The 20,052-nt window shown below is 41.8% G+C and overlaps 1 protein-coding gene across 4 annotated transcripts in view; it reads right to left on the bottom strand.

Annotated features, from left to right (window-relative positions):
• NCALD (neurocalcin delta) overlaps window positions 1–20,052 on the bottom strand; it is a 388,241-nt gene that overhangs the window by 346,217 nt on the left and 21,972 nt on the right. Inside the window, exon 1 of one of the 4 annotated variants that reach the window (XM_077748203.1) lies at window positions 5,769–5,789. The exons of the other annotated variants lie outside the window; for them this stretch is intronic. The gene's annotated coding sequence lies outside the window, so the exon portion shown is untranslated. Of the gene's footprint in view, window positions 1–5,768; window positions 5,790–20,052 lie in introns of those variants that run through there. 4 annotated transcript variants of the gene reach the window in all.

Genomic DNA, 20,052 nt, shown 5'->3' with positions numbered 1-20,052 from the left:
TAAACTACAGCTTCTCCCCCAAATTCTTCTCCAACTACAATGCAGAGGATCCACCTCCCCCCAGCTTCCATTCTAAATGGTCTAAACATCCAATCTCCATAAATGCCCTACAAAGAAAACACATCCCTATGTGTTATCTAATATTTGAAATTAATTTTTCCTCAGTCCCTGTTAGAATCCTTGTTTTCCTTTCAGTTGGGGGTCATCACTAAAGAAATCTCCAGCTTTAAAAAAAGCAAATGAGAGGAGAGAGTTTTCAAGATAATGCATGGTTAAACAGAATCCTATTCTGTTCAGAAGGCTTTTTGGCAAAAGAAACTGAGCAAGGCCTCCCAGCAGGGTGCATTTGCAAATGGGGCTGTGAATTCCCTGAACACTTGGCCTGCCTCTCCAGTGCTGGGTGAGGCCCTTCTACCACAGCTCTGATTCACATCACTCTCCAGACCGTGGGCGAATAACACAATAAAGGGCTCAGAACAGAAACAAGAATTACTACTGAGATGTGAACATCTCCTCCCCCTGCTTCCAAAGAGCAAAAGAAAAATCAATGTATTTCGCTCCTTGTGTTTATTAACAGTGATTCTTTTTTCTTTTGGTGTATAAGGATCGAAAAAATAACTGCATGAGCTAAGTCTGACTCCACCTTCAAATGGCAACCAGCGCAACTTTGACTCTGAAACTGTCTAATTGAATCTACAAACCCAAGCCAAGAAGACACTTTCCTTCAATTGAAACAACCCATGAATAGTATTTCAAACCATCTCAGCATGGTTTGGACTTAAACACACCATTCTGGAATCCCTTATACGCCTTCCCATAGCCAGTCACAGCGTGATGGCTGCTGTCATGAATATAAAAGAAAGGTGTAGTGCCACTGTGGATGGTGACAGTGACTCTTTCTCGTGTAGCAGCTTAAATTCCAACTGGGTGATGCAACATAAGGCTAAACGATTCCTTTATTCCTTTATCTTTATTTAACTTGTTTTTTTTAATCAAGTAACACATGTAATTGTTTTAAAAAGTCAAATCCCACTATAAAGCTAAAAGGGAAAAAAGAGCAGCCTGTGATCCCATCCCTTCTCACCTCCCAGGCTCATTCCCTACAGGTAACAACTCTTAACTCTTTTTAGTTATTTCCTACCATTATTAACCTCCATATTTTTTTATATTAAATGCTTTAGTGCTATTTCTTGATTTCTTTTTCTACATGAACATTATCTACTACTTCCTACTGTCAAAGATTAGAATTTAGCAGTATCGTTACTTTCTCCCATTTCCCCACCCCATGGTTGCTTCGATAGAGTAATATCGCTATTTTGATTAAAGTAATATAGAATTTACATTGTTAGGACTATGAGCCCAGACTGTCTTGGTTCTCACCCTGCCTCCAATGGGTACCAACTCTGTGGCCTTGTGCATCATTTTCCATCATTGTAAAATGAAAATGATCCACACCTACTTCATGAGTTGCTGCGAGGCTTAAATGAATAATTATGTGCACTGAAAAGAGTGCCTGGCATGAATGAGTGCTCTCTAAATGCACAGTCAGAATAGATTTCCTTTCTTGTTCATCTTCTTTTACCTCATTTTTCATTGACTCAATTTTCTATATAACTTTCACTATGATATCCTGAAAACTCCCACAATTCTCTAAAATCCCTCATTGCTTATATTACAGTATGTACTGTTTGCATTCCTTTCTTTTTTAAAGTTCATTTATTGTGAAAGAGAAAGAACACACATGCACCTCCACGTGCACACACTCTTTAGCAGGGGAGGGGCAGAGAGGAAGAGAGAATCCCAAGCAGGCTCCATGCTCAGCGCAGAGCCTGAGGCAAGGCTGGACGTGAGGCTTGATCTCACAACCAGAGCTGATATTAAGAGTCAGACGCTTAACCAACTGAGTCACCCAGGTGCTCCAAATTTGTCTGTTTTCCTTAAGGACATCCCTCTTAGAGTTCTCCATCCTCTGGTTATGATCTGCCTAAACTCCATGAGCCTGATCCACATTTTTTTTTTTTTAATACCGCGAGATCATGACCTAAGTGAAAGTCAGATGCTTAACCGACTAAGCCACCAAGGCGCCCCTAGCCTGATCCACATTTTAAATCAGGTATTCCCAGGGGCCTGGGTGGCTCAGTCGGTTAAGCGTCTGACTTCTGCTCAGGTCATGATCTCATGGTTGGTGAGTTGAAGCCCTGCCTTGGGTTCTGTGCTGACAGCTCAGAGCCTGGGGCCTCCTTCAGATTCTGTGTCTCCCTCCCTTTCTGCCCTTCCCCTACTCATTCTTTCTTTCCCTCCCTCTAACTCTCTCTCAAAAATAAATAAAAACATTTAAAAAATTAAATCAGGATTCCTTTCCCCTTTTACTGTGTGGGTCCTTGACCTAAACCCATGTCTTGTGTTTTCTTTCCTCTTGATTTATATTTCTTTTTGATGGTGCACACCCTCTAGCATATTCCTAAGTCAAGATGCATAGGAAGTAAATTCCTTCAGTCATACACCTTTGGAAATGCTTTTATTCTGCCTTTACATTTGCCTGAAGTTCTGCAAAATACAGAATTCTAACTGGAAATAATTATCCCTCAAAATATTGAGGGTAATGCTCCATTATCTTATGGTTTCCAGTGTTTCTGCTGAAAAGTCTAGTTCCCCTCTGATAACGGATTTCTTATCTCTGATAGCTTCTAAGGCTTTTCCTCATTCCTGATATAAAGTTTCATGATGACATGCATCTCTTGTACTGGGCACCCAGCAGGCCCTATAATCTGGAAATTCATACCCTTTGGGGAATTTTCTTGTATTTCGTTTCTCTTCTAATTTCCTTTATGTTCTTTGTGGAATTCCTATTAGTTGGATGTTAACTTCTTGGACTTTCCTCCATTGCTATCTTTTCTCTTCTACTTTCCCATCTCTTGGTCCTCCTGTTCTACTTTCTAAGAGCTCTTCAACCTTACTTTCCAACACTTCACTTTTATTTCTGCTCTCAGTTATAATTTCCAATAACTTTTGTTTTTTCAGTACCCTTTCTGGTTAATAGCATAGTGTTCTAGTTTAAGAAGTGCAGTAGAGGGGCGCCTGAGTGGCTCAGTTGGTGAAGCGTCCAACTTTGGCTCAGGTCATGATCTCACAGTTCGTGGGTTCGAGCCCCACGTCAGGCTCTGTGCTGATAGCCCAGAGCTTGGAGCCTGTTTCAGATTCTTTTTTTTTTTTTTTTGTATGTTTTATTTATTTCTGAGAGAGAGAGTGAGAGAGTGAGAGAGACAGCATGAGCAGGGGAGGGTCAGAGATAGAGGGAGATACAGAATCTGAAACAGGCTCCAGAGCCAGCACAAAGCCTGACGTGGGGCTTGAACCCACAAACCATGAGATAATGACCTAAGCCAAAGTCGGACACTTAATCGACTGAGCCACCCAGGCGCCCCATAGATTCCATATCTCCCTCTCTCTCTGACCCTCCCCTGCTCATGCTGTCTCTCTCTCTCTCTCAGAAATAAATAAAACATTTTTTAAAAGTTTAAAAAAAAAAGAAAAAATAAGAAATGCAATAGCATCTCTTATCTCTCTAGAAATACTTTTAATGTTACTTTTAACATTTTCTTCTGTTGCTAGTATTCTTCATTTTTCTCCTAGATTCCTTCTTTTTCTTCATTCTGTAAAATTTTTTTAAAGTTTATTTATTTTGAGAGAGAAAGACAGAGTGCAAGTCAGGGAGGGACACAGAAAGAGAGAGAGGGGGAGAATCTCAAGCAGGCTCCTCACCATCAGCACAGAGCCCCATGTGGGGCTGGAACATATGAAACTGTTAAGACCATAACCTGAGCCGAAATCAAAAGTCAGACGCTTAACCAACTGAGCCACCCAGGCACCCCTGCTTCTTCATTTTTATCTCTATCTTTCATGAAGAGACTCTCCTCAACTATCTGGTGAGACTAGACTGTCTGTTCATGTTTAAGATAGTCTCAAAAAGATAAGTGGAGGTTCTGGGAGAGTGGATACAGCTTACAGTGAGTGATCGGCAGGGTCCTGTTGTATTGTTGGCAGATTTACAGATGTCAGTATCTTCATCTTTGCAACTCACCTCCCCAGTTAAGAGATTCTTCCCCCTCCTGTAGTGCCTGTGCATGCGTGTGTTTATGTTGGGTGAGGAGGCAGAGAGTCTCACCCCAGATTTTCACTTAACTCTGTTTCTCACCCTCAGCACTACTGACATTTGGGGGCATATAATTCTTTGTTGTGGGGGCAGTCCTGTGCATTACAGATTATTTAGCAGAATCTCTGGCATCTACCCCCTAGATACCAGTAAGAAATTTCCACCAAGTTGCAACAACAAAAGTTGTCCTCAGGCATTGCCAAGTATCTGCTAGCTTGTCCTATAGTCTAGGAACTCCCAAGTTCATCCAATCCAGACATAAATGTATCAAGCAGAGTGGAGGGAGCTACCTATCTAGGCATCACAAGTGGAGGCAAGGAATGCTTTTATACTAACTAATGCTCCTATCAGCCCCACCTTCAGAGGTATCTAGGCCACCAATATCTGAGCCTGCCTGGAGTTTTGTGACAAACCAATCTTGCTCCTGTTGACTGTAGGCTTTTAACCAAGTAGGAAAAGCTAAACCCCAAATCAGCTACCATTATTCCATCTGTTTTCCATATCTCAAAATTTAGTTAGCATCTCTTATATATAGTCATCTCCTTCCCTATTCTTTTTTTTTTAATGGTTTATTTATTTCTGAGAGACAGAGAGAGACAGTGTGAGCAGGGGAGGGGCAGAGAGGGAGACACAGAATCTGAAGTAGGCTCCAGGCTCTGAGCTGTCAGCACAGAGCCCGATGCAGGGCTCAAACTCACAAGCTGTGAGATCATGACTCGAGCCGAAGTCAGACGCCCAACCAACGGAGCCACCTAGGTGCCCCATTCCCTATGCTTTCTGTCTTCATGAACTAATGCTACACAATCCTTTCTCTGACATTTTAGTGGTTTTACAATGGGGGACAGTCAACAATAAACATTGCATTTGGGTACCCTGTTTAACCTGAAACCTCTCAATTCTTTAATTCTCAAATTCTGGTAAAAGAAGAAACTTAACAACTCTCATAGCAGCAAAGAATACATCACCTAAGCATCTCCCATGACTGTACAAGAGCATACAGGTCTTTGGTGTACTTTTGATCAAAATCCCAGAATTGATGTTTAGAAAAATACATGAAAGAAAAACTATTGCACTAAGACCAAATCAGACCAAATCTCACCCCAACCCAGGCCTGGTAAAGCCTGGGTTATTTTTCAGTTGGAGCAAATCTCTAGAATAAAATCCTGTTAATATCAATAAATCTAGTGTAACCACTTTCTTTTTCTTTTTTATTTATTTTTTTTTTTGTGTTTTATTTATTTCTGAGAGAGAGAGAGAGAGACGGTGTGAGCAGGGGAGGGTCAGAGAGAGAGGGAGACACAGAATCTGAAACAGGCTCCAGGCTCTGAGCTGTCAGCACAGAGCCCGACACGGGGCTCGAACCCACACACAGATCGTGAGATCATGACCTGAGCTGAAGTCGGACGCTTAACCAACTTAACCACCCAGGCGCCCCACCCGCCATTTTCTCTTTCATATTAAAGATGAAATTCTGTATCTCAGAAAGACACAACCAGAACATCAGCAGCCTTCAAAAATCAAGTGGCCCGAAGAACTACATTTGTCCTCCTGACTCCATCTACTTGTTTCCCTACAACTACCATCATCCTGCACCAATCCACCGTTCATCACTTACCTGTATTCCTGTCTAGTCTGTCACTATTAATTTTTGTCCAGTCCATCCTGTATCACAGTAATCTTTTCAAAGAGCTAATACGTTCATTTCACATGGCCCTAACCCCACTCCACCTTAAAATTCAGTGACTTCCCACTGCTCTTTGGAAGAAGACTGAAATCCTTAACATCCCCACAGGGCCACTCCGAGCCCACCTCTGTAATCTCCTGTCCTGATGTGCTTCCTCTTGCTTCCTGTGCTCCAATCACACTAACCAGCCTTCTTCCATGCTCCTCCCACCACTGGCCTTCATCTGTACTATTCTTTCTTTCTGGAATGCCTGGAATTCCTGGAATGCTATTTACCCACACAACCCCTTCAACCAGTTATTTCCTACCCATCCATCAAATTTCAACTCATCCTTGGGGTCAAGAGCCTTCCCTAACTCTGTGACCAGACTGTTCTTTTTACTGCACTAAGACCTGTCATATTTTTGTCATCACTCTAGGAATTCTTCATTTCTTTATGTGCTTTGATTCATGCTCCTCTGCTCTTCCACTAGACTGTAACTAGGAGAAAAAGAACTATGCCTGTCTTACTCATTCCTCTGTCCTCGGAGCCTTGTACCTTCCCAGACATTTAGGAGACACAAACAACTTACCACTTGTATAAATGAACAACTTCACTAAGTTCCCATGAGTTAAAAAATTACCCTATGTGCTATAGAAAAAAAACTACTCTTTAGTTCTTTATGAGTGACTCTTCAGTATGATTGATAATTGTGGTCAGATAAAAGGAAATGTATTTTTATCATACAGAGTATGATCAAATGAGTTGAGGCAGTTGAGTCAGAGATTGCTAGCTGCCAATGTATCCATTCTCTCCTATATATATTACTGGGTAGCAAAGTGCCCTACTAAAAATATTTGCATTTCCCTAGCCTCCCTTACTGACGAGTATAATTATGAAGATTGAAAAAACCAAACCAAACAAAAACAGAACAGAAGGTAGGGCTTTGAATAAGGATCTTAGGAGGGCTGATTCAGCTGGGAGTTATGGCCCTTTGCCTCCTCTTTTCTCCATCTTTCTACCTGAAACATAGATGTGATGGCTCCAGCTCCAGCAGCCATTTTGGAGCTTTATTGAGATGTAACTGACATATAACATTATTTAAGTTTGGTGTACAGCATGATGATTTCATAGATAGATAGATAATAAAATGATTATCACAATAAGGTGAATTAATACATTTATCACCTCATACAATTATCATTTTTTATGTATATAGTGAAAATTTTAAGATTTACTCTCTTAGCAACCTTCGAATACACAATGCAGTATTGTCAACTATAGTAATCCTGCTGCACATGACATCTCCAGAAGTTACTCATCTTATAACTAGAAATGTGTACCCTTTCACTCTTTACCCATTTCTCTCACCCCTGGCAATCACCAATTTGCTCTGTTCCTATGAGTTCAGCTTTTTTAGATTCCAAATACATACAATAGTTGTCTTTCTGTGTCTGACTTATTTCACTTAGTATAATTCCCTCAAGGTTTATCCATGTCATTGCAAATGGCAGGATTTCCTTCTTTTTTATGGCCTATATATATATATGTATATATATATATATATATATATATACTATTGTTTTCATGTCTTCGCTCTTGTAAGTAATGCTGCAATGAACTCAGGACTACAGGTATCTCTTTCTGATTTCATCTCCTCCTCCAGGTATACACCCAGAAGCAGAATTGCTGGGACATATGGTAGTAATATTTTTAATATTTTAAGGAAACGCCATACTGTTTCCATAAGGGTTATACCAATTTTCATTCCCACCAACAGTGCACAAGGGTATCTTTTTCTCCACTTCCCCACCAGCACTTGTTATCTTGTCTTTTTGACAATAGCCATTCTAACAGGTGTGCAGTGATACCACATTGTGGTTTAGATTTGCATTTTCCTAATGATTAGCGATGTTGAGCATCTTTTCATGTACCTGTTGACCATCTCTATATCTTCTTTGGGGAAATGTCTATTCAGATCCTTTGCCCATTTTTAAATTATTATTTTTATTATTTTGCTATTGAGTTGGGTCAGTTCCTTATATATTTGGATATTAATCCTTTACCAGATATATGATTTGCAAATACCTTCTCCCATACAAGGCTATCTCAAGAACAGAAATGTGCTCTAAAGATAGAACAGAAAACTAGAAGAGTTCTGGGTCACAAGAACTGAAATGCAGCCACACCTTCCCTGGACTGACCACTTCCCAATATTTATTGTAAGAAAAAATAATAAATCCTCAAGCCACTGAAGTCAGCTCTGTTCCCAGCAACCAAACATAATTCCTAACTGATGTGAGAGTTAATAGAAAGGAACAAATCCTGCCCCTAAGTACCTCACAAATTCCTGAGGATAAGATGGATGGCCCGGAGCCACAAGAAATCATCAAGGCTAATCAACTCCAACCAAATTCCTAAGGCAGTCTTTTCCAATTGAACCAAAGTATTTGATTATAAAGTTTCCAGTGAGGGACAGTACACCACTCCTTTCGTGATGAAAAAGGCATTTCCTGCTACAGTTCCAAAATTATCAATCACACCCAAAAAGAGTCACTCTTAAAATACAAAACTTGGGTAATGCTCAGATTGGTTAATAATCTCGACATTAGCCATACAGTTATAATATTTAAATTCTATGATGAGTACAAAGAAACTTACAAATTTCATTTACATGACATCAGCTTGATTTAAAAGGGAAGTGAGAGAGGGTGCCTGGCTGGCTCAGTCAGTAAAGCATGCAACTCTTGATCTCAGGCTTGTGAGTTTGAGCCTACTTTGGGTGTAAAAATTACTTAAAAACAAAAGCTTTAAAAAAATAAATAAAATAAAAGGGAAGTGAGAGAGAGCATTAATCAGTCTGTATCAGGCACCAAGCCAGCCCCTTTGTGTAACCTATCTCATGTGAATCTCACGACAGCTGTGTATGATAGATGTTGTACTCATTTTATAAGCAAGAAACTGCTAATCAGAAAAAAGTAAGCAGGGGAGGGGGGGGGCATGGGTGGCTCAGTCAGTTAAGCTTCTGACTCTTGATTTCAGCTCAGGTCATGATCCCAGGGTCGTGAGATCAAGCCCCACATTGGATTCCATGCTGAGTGTGGAGCCTGCTTGGAATTCTCTCTTTCTCCCTTTCTCTGCCCTTCCCCCCCCAAATATAAATAAACTCTAAAAAAATCTTCAAGAGAATGTAAGTGACTTGCCCATGGCGTCCCAAAGAAGTGGTAGAGTTAGGATTCAAATACATCAGTCTCCCTTTGTCCACAGAGCATACATTCCAAGACCCCCAGTGATGCCTGAAACTGCAGATGGTACCAAGCCGTGTATACGCTATATTTTCTCCTATACATATATACCTATGATACCATTTAATTTGCAAATGAGGCACCGTAAACGATTAACGACAATAATACAATAGAACAATTATAACAATATGCTGTAATAAAAGTTATATGAATGTGGTCTCTCTCAGAATATCTTACTATATACTCACCCTTCTTGTAGTAATGATGTGAGATGATAAAATGAAGTGAGGTGAGTGACAAATGACACAAGCACTGTGACGGGGCCTTACACTACTTTTTTGACGGGCTGATGATTTGTCAGAAGGAGGCACGTTTCCTTCCCTGCATGTTGTCCTGGAAAAACTGAAACCTTGGGAAGCGAAACTGCTGCAAGAGGAACCTCACCTTAGAGGGGACAATGGTACCTCTGCCTCCACTTCCTGTACCGTTCTCACCACCCCATCCTGCCTTGCGGTATTATGATTTATACTAAGACATAAACGTTTGATCTTCATCCCAGTCCCTGGCAAGGAGGCCCTAAAACCCTTGGAATTTTCTAAGGTTGAGAGCAATAGAAGTGTCTTTTGTTATGCGAATGGAGTGACTTTTGGAAAGTCCTATGTCATCACAGGATGAGAGCTGATCTCTGCTAGAGGAACCAACCCCATGATAAAAGGGCTAGAACTCAGTCCCTTCTGGACCTCTGGGAAGTAGAGAAGTCTGAAGATGGGAGTTCGGTGGCCAAGGACTTACCCAGTCATGCCTATATGATGAAGCTTCCATAAAAACCCAAAAGGATAAGGTTCAGAGCCCTTCTGTGTTGGTAAACACATAGAGATATGAGGAAAGTGGCATTCCCAGAAAGCACAGAAGCTCTGAGTCCCTTGTCACATACCTTACCCTAGGCATCTCTTCCATCTGGTTGTTTCTAAATTCAATCCTTTCATAATAAACTGGTGATCTAGTAACTAAAATGTTTCTCTGAGTTCTGTGAGCCACTCTAGCAAATTAATGGAACCCAAGGAAGGGATTGTTGGAACCTCTGATTTATAGCTGGTCGGTCAAATGCACAAATGACAGTTGGATTTCTGAGTGGGGATGGCAAACTTTAGGACTAAGCTCTTAATCTGAGGGTTCACTCACTATCTCCAGGTAGATTATGTCAGAATTGAGTTCATTGTTACTGGTGTGGGGGAAAAAATACATGCTGGAGTTGGTATCAGAACTGAAGCCTAAAAGCCAGCAATTATTATTATCCTGAGTGTGTGGTTGACCTCACCAAGTCCTGTTAATGAGCAAATGTTAATGAAAAAATCCTCTTCACAGTATTAATCAGTAAGGAGTTCTTGTGGGTTGAACTGTGTCTCTCACAAATATGTGAAGGTAATGAAATCTTAACTCCTAGAACCTGTGAATGCCACATTATTTGGAAATGAGATCTTTGCAGGTGAAATCAAATTAAGGTCAGGTCATACTGAACTAGGGAAGACCCTAACTCAATGACTGGTACCCTTGGAAGAAGGAAAACTGGACATAAGACACACCAAGAAGGGAACACCATATGAAGACAGAGACCAAGACTGGAGTGAGGTGTCCAAAAGCCAAGAATGCAAAGGATAGTGGGAAACCAACAGAGGCTAGGAAAAAGCAAGGAAGGATTCTCTCCAGAACCTTCAGAGAGAGCATGGCCCTGGCAACACCTTGATTTCAGACTTCTAACCTCTAAAACTAGAAGAGAATGAAATTCTGTTATTTAAAGCCACCCAACTCATGGTGATTTGTTACAGCAGTCATTAAAAGAAACTAATATAGAAGTTGGCCCTGACTTCGGACAGTTTTGGCCTCAGCAGGAACATATGTTTGGCTGAGTATAAAGTTATGTCCATGTCATGTGATGTGGGAGTGAGGTACTGGTCAGATGAAGCTGGGAATGTGCATGCCCAGCCCAGGAAGGCAACTGAGGAAGATGAGAAGGATAGAAGGATAGAAGGGGGGCAGATGGAAGGAGGGAAGTAGAACCAAGTGTGGTGAGAGGCTTGGACTCAAGAACCAAGCTGGGCCTCTGAGATGTGAACAAATAACAAGTATTCAGGACGGTGACTCAGGAGTCCTTCTTTTTGGATCCAAAGACTTAAAGGACCTCATTTTTTCCACTCACCCATATTAGGGTCACAAAAGGTAAACCAACTTAGTCCTGTGTTTAGATTTTGAACATCTGTTAGGTCTGGACCAGCTAAAACCCAATGAATACTGGCTGGCTCCAATGTTATATTTTGTATAATGCCAAAGATGCTGTTAGTGTGTTCGTTAAAGGGTTCAATTAACTGAAGCCAATGCTTAAACCCATTGGGGAGATAATTACTCAAAATGTACACCCTGAAATGTATGAAATTACTAATGATACAAACTCAAGCCAAGAAAATATTCATGTTAAAATTAAACTAAGTAGGGGATAATGGAACTGAATGGTATCTCAAACTCGTTTTTCATTATTAGGCTTGTTTCATGGCAGAAGTGCCTGTTTCTAGACAGTTTTTAGGAAAAAAGAAACATTTCAAAGACCATAATTCTCATATTTATGACATTCTCTTAGACCAATCACCTTTCAATAAAGCCAGTAAGATGAAATAATAAATGTTGCCAAAACTTTCCTTTTATTGCGGTGACTAACTCATTCCAATTTGCCTGGAAATGTCCTTTATTTAGCACTGAAGGGCCCACATCCCAGAAATCCCTCAGTCCTGGGCAAACGGTTTGTCCTCTTACCTCTAATAAATGAGAGATGGTCATGTGAGCAAGCACTTCGGGGCAAGAAACTGATGCAAAGATCCGAAACTATATTCAAAGAAAAATCTTAGGAGTCAAATAGGTCTAAGAGATGAATCCAAAATGAAGCTAACAGGCTGAAAGCCAAAGGTCACTTTTCAAGGTTACTCACCTTGGTAACCTCTGGTTTCTCACTGACCACTCTCACTGTCCCTCTGCTCAGCCCTCACTATTCCTGGGCTCAGCCATGGACCCTCTTTTCTACACTCATAGGTCATCCAGTCCAGGAGTTAAGTACCATCTCTAGACTGACAACCCCTCTCTCTAGCATTCATGCCTCTCCAGGTGCTCACGTCCAGTTGATGATTTAACACACCCACTTGGTTCCAACTGGCACTTTAACTTAACACATGTAAGTTTGCTAAGGCTGCCGTAACATGAACCATGAGATCACGACCTGAGTGGAAATCAAGAGTAGGACACTCAACTGACTGAACCACTCAGGTGCCCCAATGTGATTTTATTATCTTTAGCTATTGTGTTTGTGTCCTCTGTGGCCCATAACTGTAACATGTTTCTTCCAGATCCATTACTCCTGACAAGGTGAATACACACAGATGCTATTTCAACAGAAGTTGAGTGAGTTACAAAGCCAAGGCCAGGAGTTCTGGATGCCCCCGTGAGGCTGGATAGAGCTTCTTCGTTAGCACCCATTCTCTGGCAATACTCAATCACCTCTTTTGAAAGTACCTTCTTACTCTGCGTTCTCATCAACTTACCCATCATTTTTGTCACTGAAACATCAATCCTTCTGCCTTCTGCCCCAATAGCCCCTGTCTGATAACCTGACAAAACACAGTCTGCAGCCCTGATGGGTACATAAGTCATTATTTCCAAATGTGAAATTATGGCATAATAAATCTTCACCCTATCTCTGTCTCTCATCTTCCCTTGGACTCTCCCACCCTCACCCCACCCCCAGATCCCCAACCAGCCAACACAATTCAGAATGTGCTGCAAAGACAGGGCCACAAAGCAGGCCACACATCACAGGATGTGAACAGCACTCTCCACACAGCCTCAGTAGCACCCTGGCAAAGGCATGTGGCAGGAGGCAGTATAATAAGTATAGTCTGTGCTTGGGGAATGGGCTGTGGAAGGCGCGTGAATACATCTACGAAGATCTGCTATAAGACTAGGTCGGAAGAAGACCAAGAGTGAGAAAGACTGGAATTACCTCTATTTGTCCTTCTACATCCCTGGAGACTGACCTGCGTGTCCTAAACTCCTGGGGCTCTCTTGCCCTCGGGCTTCTAGATGGACTCAGGCAATAGGCAACACAATAGAAGACTGAAGTTCAGAAGGAGAGAGAGAAATTAGGGTATTTCTCCTCCCCGTTTCTTCCCCACCAGGCCACAGTTCAGTGTGTTTCTCTGCCCAAGGCCTTGGCTCCAGTCAGGCCTCCCTCTCCTCAGCTACTACTCTCTCTGCTTGGAGAACAATTCCTCCTGTTAGCCCTTCAGGCCTGAGGATCCTCCCAGCTTTCAGTAATTCCTGGCCCTGAGGTGCTTAACTATCCCTCAATGGTTTCCCTTAATCTTCTTGACATCCTATAAATAATTCTTTTTTCACTGGGGCACGCAAGTGATTGAGGGGCAGAGAGAGAGTGGGGAGGCGGGACTCACCCAAAGTGGGGCTCGTGCTCACTGGAAGCAGGGCTCGAACTCACAAACCATGAGATCATGACCAGAGACGAAGTCAGATGCTTACCACTGAGCCACTCATGGGCCCTATAAATAATTCTTTAATTAAATTCTCCTCAATCATTCCTTTTATAGGTTCAGTTAGTCAGTGAGCATTAATCGAGCAACTCTGTTAAGGTCTTTGTGATACAATGTAAAATAAATAAAAATAAATAAAACTGGTAGTTCTCTGTAGAGAGTTTGTCCTGGGCATCTTTCTTGTTCTTCTGACACCACCAGACCCTGCCCTTCCAATGAGGAACTCATTCCAAACACTTAACTTGAAGGGATTTCCCCTACATGCCTTAAATTTAAATGTATTAATTAGTTTTAAAATAAGTTTTTTAAAAAAAATAGATCTTCATCAAAAGGCAGTAAGTCTACATCAAGACACAGAACTGATTTTGAAATACAATTTAATGACTAAGCCCATCTGAAGTGAAAAACGTGCTCATATACATTGACTGTCATGTTCTCTTAAAACTGCAAGCACACTGAAAATAATAGAAAGTAGTTATAGCAGGAATTCAGCAATTCAGATGAAGGCTTGCGGCATTAATTTAAAAGCCTAGGTTATAAAACGCTCTTAAAGAAATGCAATCATAAAGCTTTTAAGAAAATGCTAAACCTGGAGCCTCTAAAATCTTGTGCAGTAGAAATACAGCTATGAGAAGGGGACCAGCTTCAGTGAAGAGAATAGAAGGATTTGAGATTTGCATCTCGATTGTTTGTAAACTCTAACTTTTCCTGTAACTGCTTAGAAACAATTTGTTTCTTAAAGAATTTAATTTCCTCTATGCAATGTTACTTGCACTCTTGATTTCATAGAGATCTGCCCACAACTACATTAGTCCAAGACGGTAAATACGTATCAGCAAGCCAAGTTCTAGCACAGTGCCTCTCTAAATAACCCAAATTCCAAGTTGACATCAGGATTTTGTTCACATTATTATAAAATGGAATTGCCATAGGCCTAATGTCAGATGATGATATTCAGGCTGATGTTATCACTAACAAAAAGTCAGAAATAGTAGTCTGTCAAAAAGAAGAGTAAAAACTTATCTGACCTTTCCATTTCATACTCTGTAAAAAAAAAAAAAAAAAGGCACTTTCTCATCTTAATGCAACCTGGAAATTCAGAAATAAAATCTAAATTATTTTTACATTTCCCATTTATCAACACCTACGAGAAAAAGGTCTCATTAGCATACGTAGCACACCAAAGCAAGATGAACAAGCTTCGTTCGGATCAAGAAAACCAAATACATTGCAAAGTTCTTCCTCAAACAGGAGCTTTTTCATAACTGAATTCAAGATTGAATAAATCACAAGATGATACTTCCAGATGTTTTCATTAATATGATATTAAGTTTTGAAAATTCCACAATAACCAGTTTTACAATTTTAAAGAATCTAAGTTATTTTTATGAGATGTCTCGAAGAAGGTTTTTCAAAGTTCTTCCTGAAGAAGTTAATTTAAGCCGAAGTCTAGTCCGGGAGGGCTTTGCCTTTAGGAGACCAGTGAAAGAAAGCAAGGCTCACATGTCAAGAGCATAGCCTGGAAATGGTCAAGAAAATTGCCCCAAACTGCAAATGCTTAAGGATTCAAACAGATATTTGTGCCACGGTTAATAGCAGCATGATTCCCAATAGCCAGAAGGTGAACCCTATGTCCACTGACAGGTGAACATTTAAACAAAATGTGGTCTGTGATGAGGCAGCGTAAGGCAAGCTGACAGGCCACAAACACCACCCCCCCCCCACCTCAACCAGGTGGCACGTGTGTGATATTCAGGCACTCCTGGCTGCCCAAGAACAAAGAAAAAGGGGGAAACAAATAGTTAACTGATAGAGAATCATAGTCCTGCAGGACCTAAGTTTCCATCACCCCTCCATAGTGATGTGGGAAACAAAGGCAGAAGGAAATGGCAGAAAGAGCTGAATTTCCTTATAACCTGCAGCCCATTGACAAATACTTGAGGCTGGCAAAGTAAAATGTTTCTCCAGGAACTCTTTACTGTCTTAATGTTAATGCTTTGCTAGACGGAAAAACAACCTTAGCTTGACAATAGCTTAGGCCTCCAGTATCCTGGGAGTCTTAGCATATGAAAATGTCACTGGAAACTTCCCCTGGACTTTACCTCCTCCAGCCCCATAGTCTCTCCTCAAGGTCCCAGGGCAGCTCTTCCTGCCCACAGGTCCTGTCCCCATGCTTCAATAAAATCACCTTTGGGCACCAAAGACATCTTCAAAAGTTCTTTCTTGGTCATCGGCTCCGGACCCCACGAACACCACTGTCACCCCAAGAACCTCATCAGTATATACATACAAATGGACTGTTACTCAGCCTTAAAAAGGAAAAAAAAAAAAATTCTGACACACGTACAATATGGAGGAAGCTTGAAGACATGAATGCTAAGTGAAATATGCCAGTCACAAAGGACAAATACTGTATGATTCCACTTATGTTAGGGACCTAGAGTAGTCAAACTCAGAGAGAGAAAGCAGAATGGTGGTTGCCAGGGGCGGGACGGTGGAGATGGGGGTGGGGGAAGGGAGTAAGAAGTTATTTAATGAGTCGCAAGTTTCATTTCAGTTGGGAAAGAGAGAAAAAGTTTTGGAGATGGATGGTAGTGATAGTTGCACAATATGTGAATGTACTCAGTACCACTGAACTGTATAGTGAAACTGGCTAAGTGGCACATTTTGTTATGTATATTTTACCACCAAAAAAAGAGAAAAGGAAATGCTTACAGGGCAGACAGGCCCAGGGAAGGGAGTAGTAAGTAAAGCTGGTTGAAGTTTTATAACAGCAGGAAGAGTAGAGATTCTGGTGAGCAAGGATGCATGTGTCCTCTCTAAAAAGGGCAGGTGTTTGGGGTACCTGGGTGGCTCAGTCAGTTAAGCATCCGACTCTGGGTTTCAGTTCAGGTCATGATCTCACGACTTCGTGAGTTCGAGTCCCTCATCAGGCTCTGCACTGAGAACTTGGAGCCTGCCTGGGATTCTCTCTCTCTCCCTCTCTCTCTCTCTCTCTCTCTCTCTCTCTGCCCCTCCCCCACTCACTCTCTTTCTCTCTATCAAAATAAATAAATAAACTTCAAAAAAGAAAGAAAGAGAGAGAGAATGGAAGGAAGGAGGGAAGAAAAGGAAGGAAAGAAGGAAGAAAAGGAAGAAAAGAAGGAAGCAAGGAAGGAAGGAAGGACGGACAAACAGGTATTGCTTGGCTTGTCAACTGCTGCCATGTAGAAACTGGACCTAGTATTCTAGGCAGATATTAAGATTTCCCAAGAGAAGGCTAAAATTCATATTTTTATGAGACATCTTCTATTTTCTCTTTTTAAGTTGGCAACACATTTTTTAAAGTTCAAAAAACCACTACAGGTCAAACAAAGCATGTGTGTGTGCAGGCCTGTGGCGCACACCTTTTGATTCAGACAGTGTACCGATGGCATTCTCTTTAGGTGTGAGGGTCACAGGACCCAGGGTGGCAGGCGGAGCCCAGAACAACATCAGCCTGCAGAGGGGATATTTGCGGCTTGTGTGGCCAGCCTATGTGCTGAAAGGAAAGCATATAAGTGCATCACAACCATAACCTTATTCTAGGAAGCTACACACAGGTGGAAATGGCGTGTTTTATGTGTGTTTAGTTTTGCATTTGTATATCTAAAATGATAGCCTTTAGAATTCTTGAACTTTTAAGGGCAGGCTGTTCTTTCAGTGGCCATTTTAAGTTATTCCCACGTCAGTCTCAGATAAGAAATGAATGTTCCATTGAAGAAAGGGTGGGCTAAAATGTGAGCAGCATTTAGCCAAAGCACCCAAAGGACAACTTAGCAGTATTAATACCCCTAACGCTTGCAAATGGGGCTGTGGGAACCTGAATTTTAAAATAATATCCATGTCTTAATCTTCTGTCTCACAAAGTTGGGAGACAGGCAGTGATAATTTCAAAATAATAAAACATCTTAGAATAAGCTGACATTCATCAGTAAAAGTCATTATTTTAAAAATACAACTCTGGAACAGAACTAACAGCCCTTAAAATGCATCCTCCATTCTTCAAAATAGCGAAGTTTATTTTTTATGTTTATCCTAGTATTCATGTTCTATAGATGGAGCGAATAATGTCTGTGGGGTAAAACTGCAATCTGAATTAACTGATTGCTAGGCAGTAATATTCAAATACATTTAACAAGTGTTGAGTGAACACGTTTTGTATGTTCAGTGTTGTAATGGGCGTAGTAGAAAATACATAAGGATCGAGTCCGCCTTCCCCGCCTTCCCCACCATTAACATTCCCTCCTGCCCCCAACAAGCTAGCTTACATTTCAAACCCAGCAACTAGGAAAGCAAACAAGAGCCAGTGACAGGGAAGGAGAGGGTGGAACCCATCCTGGAGACCCCCTGGGGTTCCACGTGGTAGAAACATTTTGTGCTTTAATATCTTCAACCCTTGTTGAGAGTCACCTTTTTTTAAATTTGTTATTGAGAGAGAGAAGGGAAGGGGCAGAGAGGGAGGGAGACACAGAATTTGAGGCAGGCTCCAGACTCTGAGCTGTCAGCACAGAGCCCGACGCAGGGCTCAAACCCACAAAGGGCAAGATCGTGACCTGAGCCTAAGTCAGACGCTCAATCGACTGAGTCCCCCAGGTGCCCCAAGGGTCACCTTCTTAAGGCATAAATATCAGAGTTGGAAAAGACAAGAGAACATTCAGCTATCTTCCACCTTCAGCAGGTAAGGATTTTTTTTAATGTTTTTTATTTATTTCTGAGAGAGAGAAAGAGACAGTGTGAGCAGGGGAGGGTCAGAGAGAGAGGGAGATACAGAATCTGAAGCAGGCTCCAGGCTCTGAGCTAGCTGTCAGCACAGAGCCCGACGCGGGGCTCGAACCCACAAGCCATGAGATCATGACCTGAGCCGAAGTCGGACACTTAACCGGCTGAGACACCCAGGCGCCCCAGCAGGTAAGGATTTTATATCCACTGCACAGATAAGGCATCTGACGCTCAGGTAAGGGATTTGTCCAAAGCACATAGTAAGTGGGAGAAGGGATCAGGACCCAGACCTTTCTTTCAAGGCATGACGCCTCCTGCCCCCAATCAGCTGCCCATTGCATCACCAGCAGCAAGTACTCTTCACTCATTCAAGAGGCATTTAATGAGCGTCTTCCTTCAGTGTGACAAGCTCTACCCAGACCCACCAGATGTTTGAAACTGTGAAAGTGTAAAGGCAAGAGCACAGGGGAGGAAAAAAGAGGCAAGCTCTCTATTCTCAGCCATGCTTCACAATGTCTGCACCTCTAAGGGATCACTACAAGTCCAAGGCCTGGTCTGCAGCTCTGCTAATTCAGGAATTTGATCTTATCAGTTCCCTGAAGGGCGATGGGACCCTGGGGGACTGACTCACCCTCAAGACACGGACTAATAAACCAGAAGGCAAATTTACTCATGAACAATGAGAAATGGATTGTTTGGGCAGACCAACATGTGTTTCTATTCTGCTTTGCAGCCCCTTTTGGGAAACCAAATCAGGAAGAGGAGACTCTTGGGAAAATAGAGACTCAAAGGAAGAGGGCTTTGGTGGACAGGGCTTCAGACAAACCACACAGCTATTCACAAAATGCCTGCCATGTCTACCCACGTCTTAAACCTGCGATTGCCACCTCTCTTCCCAAACACACCGTCCCTGTCTCTGCTGGCTAATATTAATACCTAGCTAATATGAATAATTTATTGAATGCCTACACAGGCTGCAGACAGATCTAATAGTTTAACATGTGTTATCTCATTTAATCTCCCCAGTGTTGTAAGAGAGTTTCTGTCATTATTTTCCCTTTAAAAAAAAATGAAGACTAAAGAGTCAACTTTCACATAGCCACACAGCTAATCAAACCACTATCAGGATTCAAGCTCAGAAAGTCAGCCCCCAGAACCCTTGCTCTTAACCATTATGCCACCCTGCCTGCAGGCACTCCAACGCCCTCAGTGGCCATTTCCTGTGGCGCTGCCTCCAGTAAAGCCTTGAATGATCCCCTGACCAGATGTGGCCTCACCCTCCTCAGGCCCCACGGCTCCTCAAGCATTTGCTGCATTTGTAACTACCATCTGTAGATTTCAGGTGGATCTGTTTATATTAGCCTGCTCAGGCCACCAGAACTGAATACCACTGGCTGGGTGACTTAAACAACAGATACTTATTTTCTCACAGTTCTGGGAGCTGAAAGTCCAAGATCAAGGGGCCATTAGAATTATTTGCTTGTTTGTTCGTTTTTGCCATGGAGGTGCTCTGCATGGCTTACAGAGGGCCACCTTTTCCCTGTGTCCTCACAAGCCTCTCCTCTGTGCATATAAAGAGAGAGACAGATCTTTGGTGTCTCTCCTCTTCTCAGAAGGACCCCATCAGATTAGAGCTCAACCCTTATTTGTGGCTTCATTTAACCT

Source organism: Crocuta crocuta, unplaced genomic scaffold (assembly GCF_008692635.1).
Source record: "Crocuta crocuta isolate KB4526 unplaced genomic scaffold, BGI_CrCroc_1.0 scaffold39, whole genome shotgun sequence".
Lineage (NCBI taxonomy): Eukaryota > Metazoa > Chordata > Mammalia > Carnivora > Hyaenidae > Crocuta > Crocuta crocuta.
The sequence above is the reverse complement of the archived record's forward strand: the minus strand, read 5'-3'. Positions and strand labels throughout refer to the sequence as shown.